An 11860-nucleotide genomic window follows, 5' to 3' on the forward strand; every position below is an offset into this window, starting at 1 on the left:
TAGTTTCATTTTTTTGCACATCCCTGTCCAGTTCTCCCAGCACCATTTGTTGAAGAAGCTGTTTTTACTCCATTTTACACTCCCTCCCCCTCTGTCAAGTAATAAATGACTATAGAGACATGGGTTTATTTCTGGATTATCTGTTCTGTTTCATTAATCTATGAATCTGATCTTATGCCAGTAACAGACTGTTTTAATTATAGTGGCCTTGTAATATAGTTTGATATTAGATACTGTGATTGTTCCTAATTTGTTCTCTTTTCTCAAGATTGCTGAGACTATTTGGGATCCTTTTTGGTTCCCTATAAATTTTTGACATATTTGTTCTCTATCTGTGAGAGATGTCATTGGTATTTTAATAGGGAATGCATTGAATCTATAGATTGTTTTAGGTCCTTATGGACATTTTAATGATGTTAATTCTTCCAATCCCTGAACACAGTATATGCTTCTATTTTTTTATTTGTGTCTTCCTTAATTTCTTTCTTCAGTGTTCTGTAGTTTTCTGAGTACTATTCTTTTACCTCCTTGGTTAGGTTTATTCCTAGGTACTTTATTTTTCTTGCTGCTATAGTAAGTGGTATTTTTTTCCTTAGAGAAACATGAAAACACTCACATTCCATGTCCTGTAGATTACAACAAATATGTATTATGATTAGTTTACCTGTATTTTTCCTAGCAAGTGTGAGGGAAGAAAAAGAATTTTCCTTCTAGCCTTGCAAGTTCTTCTGGCTGGACTAATAATTAAATTAACATGGGTCAAATTAACAGGAAAAATGATAAAAATTGTTACATATGTATTTATATGGTGTTCTCTAAGGATATGAGACCAGAGGACAGTTGGAACAGTTAAGGCTTTTAAGCCTTGGGCTAAGGAGAAAGGGTGGGTAGTGGCTTGAGACTTTAAAGGGCAGAAAGGCAATCCACATGCAGATAGAAAAGAAAATGTTCAGTAAATAAATATTTGCTGGGCCATCTTTAACAATGAGATGGACAGGACTTTGATTAAATGGGTCTTAAATATCTAGTTCATATTAAACCATATTTTCTGTTATGATCACTCCCTTCCTGGAGCAGGTCTCTAAATTACTTATAGGTAATTAGGGCAAGGTCAAAGGTTTTGTTTATTTCTGAGTCTTCTGTTTCTTCAAAATAACCAGCTTAAAATATTTAATATCCCCAAAAAACATATTTGAGATGGCAAACACTGTTCGCCCTCATATATTTATGCTTTTTTAAAAAAACACTGCAACCATATTTTGCATATCACTATTTCCTTTACAAAGCATAAAACCTGGCTCATGGTAAATTATCAATAAATATTTAAGTGATTTCTACAAATAGTTCTGTGACCAGGATGCCTGGGTACTGTTTCTGCTGGCATTGAAATGGCTACCCTCAACTGTTACATTTTACTATTCATATTATAATCACAGAAATTTGTGTCCTACTGATTGTGGAGAGTTCAGTCAGTCCTTAAGATATTTCTTCATCAAATCTCTTTCTAGTTCAGACCCAAATCTCCTTCTCAAACTGTTACCAATAATCCCATCACATTTCTAACTCATGGAAATTATTTCTTGGTCTACTCTCCTACTCACACCAGGAGAAAATAGCCCGGTCCCACAGCAGGAGGTGAGCTTGAAGGTAATGCACTTGAATCATCCCAAAACCATTCCCCACACCCTGGTCGGTGGAAAAATTGTCCTCCATGAAATCAGTCCCTGGTGCCAAAAAGGTTGCGGACCGATGGTTTAAGTGATAGTCGTATCAGAGAAAAAGGGGCTTTCATTCCTTGTACCCCTTTAAGCTTTTACTATTACCAGTTTATAACAAAGTAAACACAATAAGACATGCACACACTAAAATTTCACTGGCAATTAAAAAACAAACAACCAACTTCAGTGAGGTCCAAAAATTAACCAGATTATTTAGTGTATCTTTTTTTTAACTTTTGCAAACTTCTTGAAATAGGAATAGGTAAAACCACCATGTTAGCTGTCATTGTTATATTTAAAGATAAATTAATACTAAAAGCTGAATACTTTGAATTTCAAATCAAGATTCACTCCACAACTGTACTTCCCATAAATATTGAAATTCAAGGTAATGCTTATATTAATCATTTAATTATATTGTGACATTGACAGAATTTTCAAAGAATGGAATGATTTGTTTGATTTTAAAATGGAGGTAGTATGTATTCCAAACTGAAAATGAATTGAGAAATACTAGAGAATAACAACAATAATGATACTTTAGTATATCAGATATTTCAAGTTTTTATGTCAAGAAACCATAACTAACGGGCAACCATAACTAAAATTTTCCAAAGAAAATAAAGAGATGATAAAGATGTGTGTGTGTGTGTGTGTGTGTGTGCATGTGTATATATGTGTATTCATGTCAATCAAAAAAGACTAAGATGAGAGAGAAAATCCCCTTAGGAATCATCCTCTCAAGAAAAATGGGGCTGATTCTCCAAAGCAACCCTGCTTCAAGAACAACCACATGGACTAGGTCAATAATAGTGAGAAGAAGTCTCCAAGCCATTTACAATCCTAACTTCTGTCTTATAGTTCATATGCCTGAGTTTTGCCCTTACCAAAAAAAAATCCCCCACTTCAACCCTCAGACTTCTAGGTTATCTTATAGGAGGTGATGACTATAACCTTCAGTTGATCCTGAGGAGAAATTTAATTTGATTTTTCTTGAGGCAGCATCCTGCTAACCACACTTTATCCCTTGAGTTGAAAAAACTCTTAGCATTCAAATGAATAAAAATTCAAAAATGCAGAAAGCACAGCTTTGGAACTATTGAATTGCAATCCAACTCTGACTATAAGATTTAGGGAGTTTAATATAAAACCCAAAGCACACAATATGGTGAACATATGGGCTCGCACATCCATTGTAAACAGCCCTATGGGAAAAGTTAAGGGAATGCATGTGGAAATAGTCAATAAAGCTCTAATGTTTTCAGTGTTTAGCCACCCTCTACTACCACCACAACCATTTTTATTGTTTAGACAGAGTGACAGAATAATAATAGAGAAGTGGTCATCAGAAGGACCCCTTCCACAATATGGGTGAAGTTTAGCCCACAATGAAAGAAAGGTGTTTTTGTTTATTTTTCTTTCTCTTTGTACAACTTTTCTCTTTATAATTCTGTTTAAGTAGCAGTTTAGTGTTTGGATTCCTCATTTTGGCATTATAACACAAACACATTCAAAGCAAATATCAACATACCATGCCAAGAACATGCTCTCATCTGTCCTGAATGGACTTCCATTTTTGATGCCTCCCTAAAATTATTTTATACCAATGTAGTGAAAGTGTGGCCATGGTTTTTTCTCTTTTTTTTTTTTTTCTTTTTGCAGCTTTGGAGTAGCAGGGAAAGGGATTAAGGAGTTATTTGTGTAACTAGGTTAAAGAGTAAAATGAAGTTTGTCAAGTACATGTTGTGGTAAAAGATGTGGTCCAAGGGTCTCTGCTTTTAGTTCCTTCTTGAATCCTACCTTCCTTGGATTGGGCTGGGCTGGACCAATTTGTACTTGCATCTCTCTTCTGTTCCCCTTTTCTTTTTCTTCTTCATTCTCCACATTGTTTCTGAGTTGAGCTTTGGTCTTTTATTCTACTCTCATGGATGTTATTTCCTGTCAACTTTGAGTAGCTGGGTCTTCTCTGAGCCTTTCCCAAATGGACTCTGCCCATTAGAAGTGAACACCAAAGAGCTAGGAGTCAGCTAACTGCAAACCTTTCTGTTCCCAGCCTTTGGCTGCAGTTCTCTTGACCAGAATTTTCCACCCGGGGTTCCTTGGCCTATGAAGGAATGCTGCCATCCTGTTATTTTATACAGGAAAGGCATTCATGGTATTCTCCTTTTTCCTTCTCACACAAAAGGTACCCAGTGTGGCAGTTACTGTAGTCTCCTTTCCCTTGCAAACAGCCACTGTAGAATTTTGGGTCTCTAGAATTCTCTGTCTGCCATGTTTGGGTGCAAGGCCAGGCAGAAATGTGGCTGTGGTTTTTTAAGTGTTACAAATCATACACTAAGCAAAAAGCAAATTCCGTTCAAATTATACAAAGAAAGGAAGCATTAATTTTCTCTAAAAAGAAATACTGATTTTTAAATATCACATGTGTTTATTTTTTTAAACATGGGAAAGTCTTACTAAATCAAAGAAAAATATATGTGAACTTTAGTCACCACTTGAATAAAACCATCACTAATATTTTAGAATATGTTTTATATTTTTCTATGAGTTCATTAGTGGGTTTTTGTGTGTGTATAAATGATAAACATTCTATTTTTATGTAGCCCACATTTTTACTTAACATATTCACTATGCAATTAAAAACCCTTCATAGAAATTATTTTAATGGCCCTATAATATTTTAAATGATTATGTCAAAGCATTTATTTTTAACTTTCCCAGTTTTATTTAAATAATTATATAATATCGTAGTTAACTTGTATGCCATAATGCTTTGATTTATGTATATATTGTAAAGTTACCACAATAAGTTTAGTCAACATACATCTTCTCACATACTTAAAATTTTTCTTCTTGTGATGTGAAATTTTAAGATCTATTCTCTTAGCAACTTTTAAATATACAATTCAACATTGTTAGCTGTAGTGATCATGCTGTATATTATATCCTCAAGAGTTAATTATCTTATAACTGGAAGTTAATACCTTTTGACAACCTTTACCCATTTCTCACACACTGAGCCCCTGTTTCTGACAGGCGTTAATCTGTTCTGTTTCTGTGAGTTTAGGAGTTTAGATTTTGGGGTTTTTTTTTGAAATTTCAAATATAAGTGAGATCATACAGTATTTATCTTTCTCTGTCTGACTTTATTCACTTAACATACTATCCTCATGGTCCATCTATGTTGTCGCAAATGGCAGGAATTTTTTGTCTTTTTTATGACTGAGTAATAGTCCATTGTAAGTATATGTCACATTTTTTATCTGCTAATATCATTGTCATCCATTAATACATTGATGGATACTTAAGTTGCTTCCATGTCTTGGCTATTGTGAATAATGCTGCAGTGAACATGGGAGTGCACATATATCTTTGATAACCTGTTTTCATTGTTTTAGGGTATATATCCAAAGTAGGATTGCTAGATCACTTGGTAGTTTTATTTTTAACTTTTGAGGACCCCCCCCCCATACTGTTTTTCATAGTGTTACAGCAGATTCAGTGAGGATAAATCACTCGGAGACAATGGATAGGGAAAGCAAAAAGGTTTATTGCCAGCAGCTAGGCTGAGACTATGTCTCCAAAATGGCACCGATCCCGAATGGGGCTTAGGGCAGGGTTTATATAGCAGAATTTCAGGTGGGGAGCAGGGTGCAGGGTCTTTTGTAATCAGATTACACATCTGCAGGCTGCTAATCGTTCCAGGAACTGGGGTTGCGCTTGGTTGGAGCATAAGTGCCACGAGACGTTGGGCTGCAGGTGTCGGAAGCCCTGCAAAGAGAAGTCTCAAGAAGCAATTACTTAATACTAACAGCAGATACTGGCAAATTACTTTGCAGGCCTCAGGCAGTGAGGCTCTAGATCAGCAGTTCTCAACCTGCGGGTCGCGACCCCTTTCAAGGTTGAATGACCCTTTCACAAGGGTTGCCTAAGATCATCAGAAAACACATATATAATTACATATTGTTTTTGTGATTAATCACTATGCTTTAATTATGTTCAATTTGTAACAATGAAAATACATCCTGCATATCAGATATTTACATTATGATTCATAACAGTAGCAGAATTACAGTTATGTAGTAGCAACAAAAATAATTTTATGATTGGGGGTCACCACAACATGAGGAACTGTATTAAAGGGTCACGGCATTAGGAAGGTTGAGAACCTGCTCTAGATGATTGCAACTTTTTCTTTACAGGGAATGGCTGAAGCCCCTACAATAGTGGCTTCACCAGTTTACATTTCCATCAACAACACAGGGGTTCTCTTATCTCCACATGCATGCCAACACTCATTGACTCTTATCTTCTCAATAATAGCCATTTATTAAAACAGGTGTGAAGCAATAATTGTGGTTTTTGATTCCCATTTTTCTGATGATTAGTGATGTTCAACACCTTTTCATGTATTTGTTAGCCATTTGGATTTCTTTGAAAAAATATTTATCCAGTTCCTCTGCCTGCTTTATCAGATTGTTTTTGTTATTGAGGTATATGTGTTATTTATATATTTCAAAATTAGTCCTCTATCCTGTATGTGATTGGCAAATATTTTTCCCATTCATTAGGTTATTTTTTCATTTTTTATTGTATCTCTTGCTATGTAAAAAATTTTTACTTTGATATTATCCCATTTGTTGACTTTTGCTATTCTCATGCTTTTTGTGTCTTCTCCTAAAATATGTCAGAGAGCTTATTTCTGTTTTCTTTTAGAAGCTTTATACTTTCAGGTCTTGTGGTTAAGTCTTTAATTCATTTCATGTTAATTTTTTTGAGTGGTGTAAAATAGGAGTCCAATTTCATTTTTCTGCATGTGGTTATTCCTTTCCAGTAGCACTTATTGAAGGGCCTATCTTTTCCCCATTGAGTGTTCTTCCCTTCCTTGTCAAATATTAGTTGACCAACAGACATAAGATCAGTGCCCCAATGGGTGCAGGGAGGGCCCACTGGACACACAGAAGACCGTGCGCAGTCCCCCCTGGCCAGTTCCAGGGGGCGCCAGGCCGGAGCACTTGCTCAGGCTCTGCTCGGGCCCGCCCAGGCAGGTGTGGGAATGGTAGGCGGCTGCGGTGCAGGAACAGTGGGCAGCAGCGACTCACACTCACTTCAACTCACAGACACTCACTTCTATGGAGCACAGGTGTCCGGGGCCCCGCCCTAAGAGGTGAGAGACCAACTCCTGGAACACGGCATGGCAGGCCTGAGGCAAGCTCTCAGGCCACCTTGTGTGCACACAGGTGTTCGTGCAAGGGCACCTCGGCTAGCTCCAGCAGGCACCAAAGGAATGCGCTGTGCAGGCGCAAACCACTGCTGCAAGGAACAGGAACCTCTGACTAGCCACATTAGACGAGCTGTGGACACAGAAAAACAAGATGACACACAAAGGCTGAACTGAATAAAAAGAGAGTGGGAAGAGGAGAAAGAAGAGACGGGAGGGGAAATAAAACAAAACTGTATCTCTAATTTGTCTCATACAATCAATCTCTCCTTCTCATCCTTCCTCTTTAATTGCTGTTTATTTGTTCGTGTGTCTAGTTTAGCCTCCCTTTCACTCTAAGTAAATCGAATACAACTACTATATAAATCCAATACTATACAATCCCACTTTCCTACTATATTCTGCATTCTTCCCTCCTTTTCTTTTATAGTTATTAACATACAATGTAAATATTACCTACTATCTTGCATAGTCTCAACTATTATTAATCTATCATCCCCTATCTCAAAAATCATATTTTTCCTCCCTAAAAACAACTCTTATCTATTCTTCCTATAGTACAAAAGCTCTAATCTCTCTACATTTATATTAATACTGGCTCGTTGGCTGATGATAGCAGGATAGAGGGTGGGGAATATTTTTGAGGGTGTAGGTCTCCTGCCTGGGCTGTGTGTTTATGTTTTTAAGAGTATCTCCATAAAAGAACTCAAGACAAAGTGGACAGAGTGACTCTCAGTCAACTAGCCAGAAGGAAGATCCTAACAAAGAGCATCTGAAATATAACCAGACAGCATAAACAAATGACATAAAGGGTAACCCAAGAACATCAGGCTCAGGAGATCAAAGAGACTGCACCACTCAAACCCCCAGATCTACCATAAAAAATCTCATACAACAAAGGTGGGAAATCAAAACAGATAAAACCAAAAAGCAAACATAAACAAGAAGAATCCAACATGGTAAGACACAGAACCAACTCTCAATGAAAAGAAAAGAGGAATCCCCAGAAAGAGAGGTAGATGGAATAGACATAGCCCAAATGTCAGACATGGAATTCAAAACAATGGTGGTGAAGAAGCTCAATATACTTGACAACCTTAAAAACAACTATGACAACCTTCAAGGAAGTTACCAACAGCTCCAAGAAAATTACAGGGAACTTGCAGAGAACTACACCAGCATAAAAAAAGACATAGAAACTATCAACAAGAACCAGGAAGAAATGAAGAATGCAATCTCTGAACTGAAAAACACAGCAGAATCAGTCAAAAGCAGACTAAATGAAGCAGAGGATTGGATTAGTGAGTTAGAAGATAATGTAGAAAAAAATTCCCAAATGATACAGCAAAATGAAAAAAGATTGAAAAAGTGTGAAGAAGAGGTAAGGGAATTACAGGATAGCATAAGGAAGAACAATATCAGAGTCATTGGAATTAAACAGGGATCAGAAGAACAAGGAATAGATAAACTGATAGGAGAAATAGTGACAGAAAATTTTCCCAACCTGATGAGAGAAAAAGTTATGCAAGTCCAGGAAGCACAGAGAGTTCCAATGAAGAGGAACCCCCAAAAACCCACTCCAAGGCACATCATAGTTAAAATGGCAACATTCAAAGACAAAGAGAGAATCCTAAAAGCAGCAAGAGAAAAACAGCAAATAACATACAAGGGAGCTCCGATAAGGCTATCTACTGATTTCTCAACAGAAACACTACAAGCCAGAAGGGAATAGTCAAAAATATTTCAAGCAATGAAAAACAAAGGCCTACAACCAAGAATACTCTACCCAGCAAGGCTCTCACTCAAAATGGAAGGTGAAATAAGGAGTTTCTCAGACAAAGGAAGACTAAAAGAATACATCTCCACCAAACCAGCATTGCAAGAGATGCTAAAGGGAATGTTCTAAGAAAAAATAACAAAAAACAAACAAAAAAAAAGAGTAGAGGAACAGAGGTACAAAGGGAAATGAATAAATACATGTCAATAATAACCTTAAATGTAAATGGATTGAATGCTCCAATTAAAAGACATAGGGTAATAGAATGGATAAGAGAACAGGACCCACATATTTGCTGTCTACAATAAACACACCTCAAAACGAAAGATTTACATAGACCGAAAGTAAAGAGATATTAAAAAATATTTCAAGCAAACAGACCTGAAAAAAAAGCCGGGGTAGCAGTCCTCATATCAGACAAAATGGATTTCAAAGCAAGGGCAATAAAAAGAGACAAAGAAGAACATTTCATAATACTTAAAGGAACAATCCATCAAGAAGATATAACACTGATAAACATATATGCACCCAACATAGGAGCACCCAAATACATAAAGCAAATACTAGAAGACCACAAGAAGGATATTAACAACAACACACTCATAGTAGGAGACTTCAACACACCATTATCAACAATAGACAGATCATCGAAGCAAAGACACACCAAGGATATACAGGCATTGAACAATACACTAAACCACATGAACTTAACTGATATATATAGAACTTTTCATCCCAAAGAAGCAAAATATATATTCTTTTCAAATGCACATGGGACATTTTCAAAGATAGACCACACGATAGGACACAAAACAAGCCTCAACAAATTCATGAAATTTGAAATTATACCAAGCATCTTTTCAGACCACAATGCCTTGAAACAAAAAATCAACCTCAGAGAAAAAAATCAAAGACACCCAAACTCATGGAGAATGAATAACATGCTATTAAATAATGAATGGGTTAACAATGACATCAAAGAAGAAATCAAGAAATTTCTAGAAACTAATGACAATGAACACACAACAGCCCAAAACCTATGGGATACAGCAAAAGCAGTCCTAAGAGGGAAGTTCATAGCAATACAAGCATATCAGAAAAGGATAGAAGAATTTCAAATAAAAAATCTAACCCTAAAGCTACCAGAACTACAACAACAACAAACAAAGCCTAGGGAAAGAAGAAGGAAGGAAATCATCAAGATCAGAGCAGAATTATATGACATAGAGACCAAACAAACAATCCAAAAAATCAACAAAACTAGGAGCTGGTTCTTTGAAAAAATAAACAAAATTGACAAGCCTCTAGCCAGGTTCATCAAGAAAAAATAGAGAAGACCCAAATAAACAAAATCAGAAATGAAAGAGGAGAAATCACGACTGATACCATAGAAATACAAACAATTGTAAGAAATTACTACAAACAATTGTATGGCAAAAAATTTCACAACCTAGAAGAAATGGACAAATTTCTAGAAACATATAACCTTCCCAAACTGAATCAAGAAGAAGTAGAAAGTCTCAACAGACCAATAACAAAGAAGAAAATTGAAACAGTAATAAAAAATCTTCCTGCACACAAAAGCCCTGGACCAGATTGCTTCACAGGTGAATTTTACAAAACATTTAGGGAAGAACTAACCCCTACCCTCCTCAAACTATTCCAAAAAATCCAAGAAGAGGAAAAAATCCCAAACTCTTTCTATGAAGCCAGTATTACCCTAATCCCAAAACCAGGTCAAGACACAACAAAGAAAGAAAACTACAGGCCAATATCACTGATGAACATAGACACTAAAATCCTCAACCAAATATTGGCAAACAGGATCCAGCAATACATCAAAAAGATCATACAGCATGATCAAGTGGGATTCATCCTAGGGATGCAAGGATGGTTTAATATTCGCAAATCAATAAATATAATACATCACCTAAACGAAATGAAAGACAAAAATCACATGATCATATCAAAAGATGCAGAAAAAGCACTTGATAAAGTACAACACCCATTTATGATAAAAACACCCAGCAAAATGGGAATAGAGGGAGCACACCTTAACATAATTAAGGCTATATATGAGAAGCCTGAAGCCAACATCATACTCAATGGACAAAAACTGAAAGAATTCCCCCTGAAATCAGGAACTAGACAAGGCTGTACACTCTATCCCTTCCTATTAAACATAGTGTTGGAAGTCCTAGCCATAGCAATCAGACAAGAAAAAAAAATAAAAGACATCCAAATTGGGAAAGAAGAAATAAAACTATCATTATATGCAGATGACATGATAGTATACCTAGAAAACCCTATAAACACCACTAAAAGACTACTTGATATAATAAGTGAATTTGGCAAAATAACAGGGTACAAAAAAATTATACAGAAATCTAATGCATTTCTGTACACTAACAATAAAATATTGGAGACAGAGACAAAAAAGAAAATACCATTTACTATAGCAACAAGAAAAATAAAGTACGTAGGAATAAACTTAACCAAAGAGATAAAAGACGTGTACACTGAAAATTACGCAACATTGAAGAAAGAAATTAAGGAAGATACAAATAAATGGAAGCAAATACCATGTTTTTGGATGGGAAGAATTAACATCATCAAAATGGCCATACTACCGAAAGCAATTTACAGATTCAATGCAATCCCTATTAAAATACTAATGACATATTTCAAAGACCTAGAACAAATACTCCAAAAATTCATATGGAACCAAAAAAGACCCCGAATAGCAAAAGCAATCTTGAAACAGAAGAACACAGCAGGAGGAATCACAATACCAGACATCAAACTATACTACAAAGCCAATGTGATCAAAACACCCTGGTACTGGCATAAGAACAGACATATAGATCAGTGGAACAGAATAGAGAGCCCAGAAATAAACCCAGGTCTATACAGTCAACTAATATTTGATAAAGGAGGAAGGAACATAAAATGGAGTGAGAAGAGCCTCTTCAACAAATGGTGCTGGGAGAACTGGACAGGGACGTGCAAAAAAATGAAACTAGACCACCAACTTACACCACACAAAAGAATAAACTCAAGATGGATCAAAGACTTAAATGTAAGCCCTGACACCATAAAAGTCCTAGAGAAAACAGAGGCAGGAAAATTTCAGATATCCCACGT

Source organism: Furipterus horrens, unplaced genomic scaffold, assembly GCF_987537825.1.
Source record: "Furipterus horrens unplaced genomic scaffold, mFurHor1.1.pri manual_scaffold_4, whole genome shotgun sequence".
Taxonomy (NCBI): Eukaryota; Metazoa; Chordata; class Mammalia; order Chiroptera; family Furipteridae; genus Furipterus; species Furipterus horrens.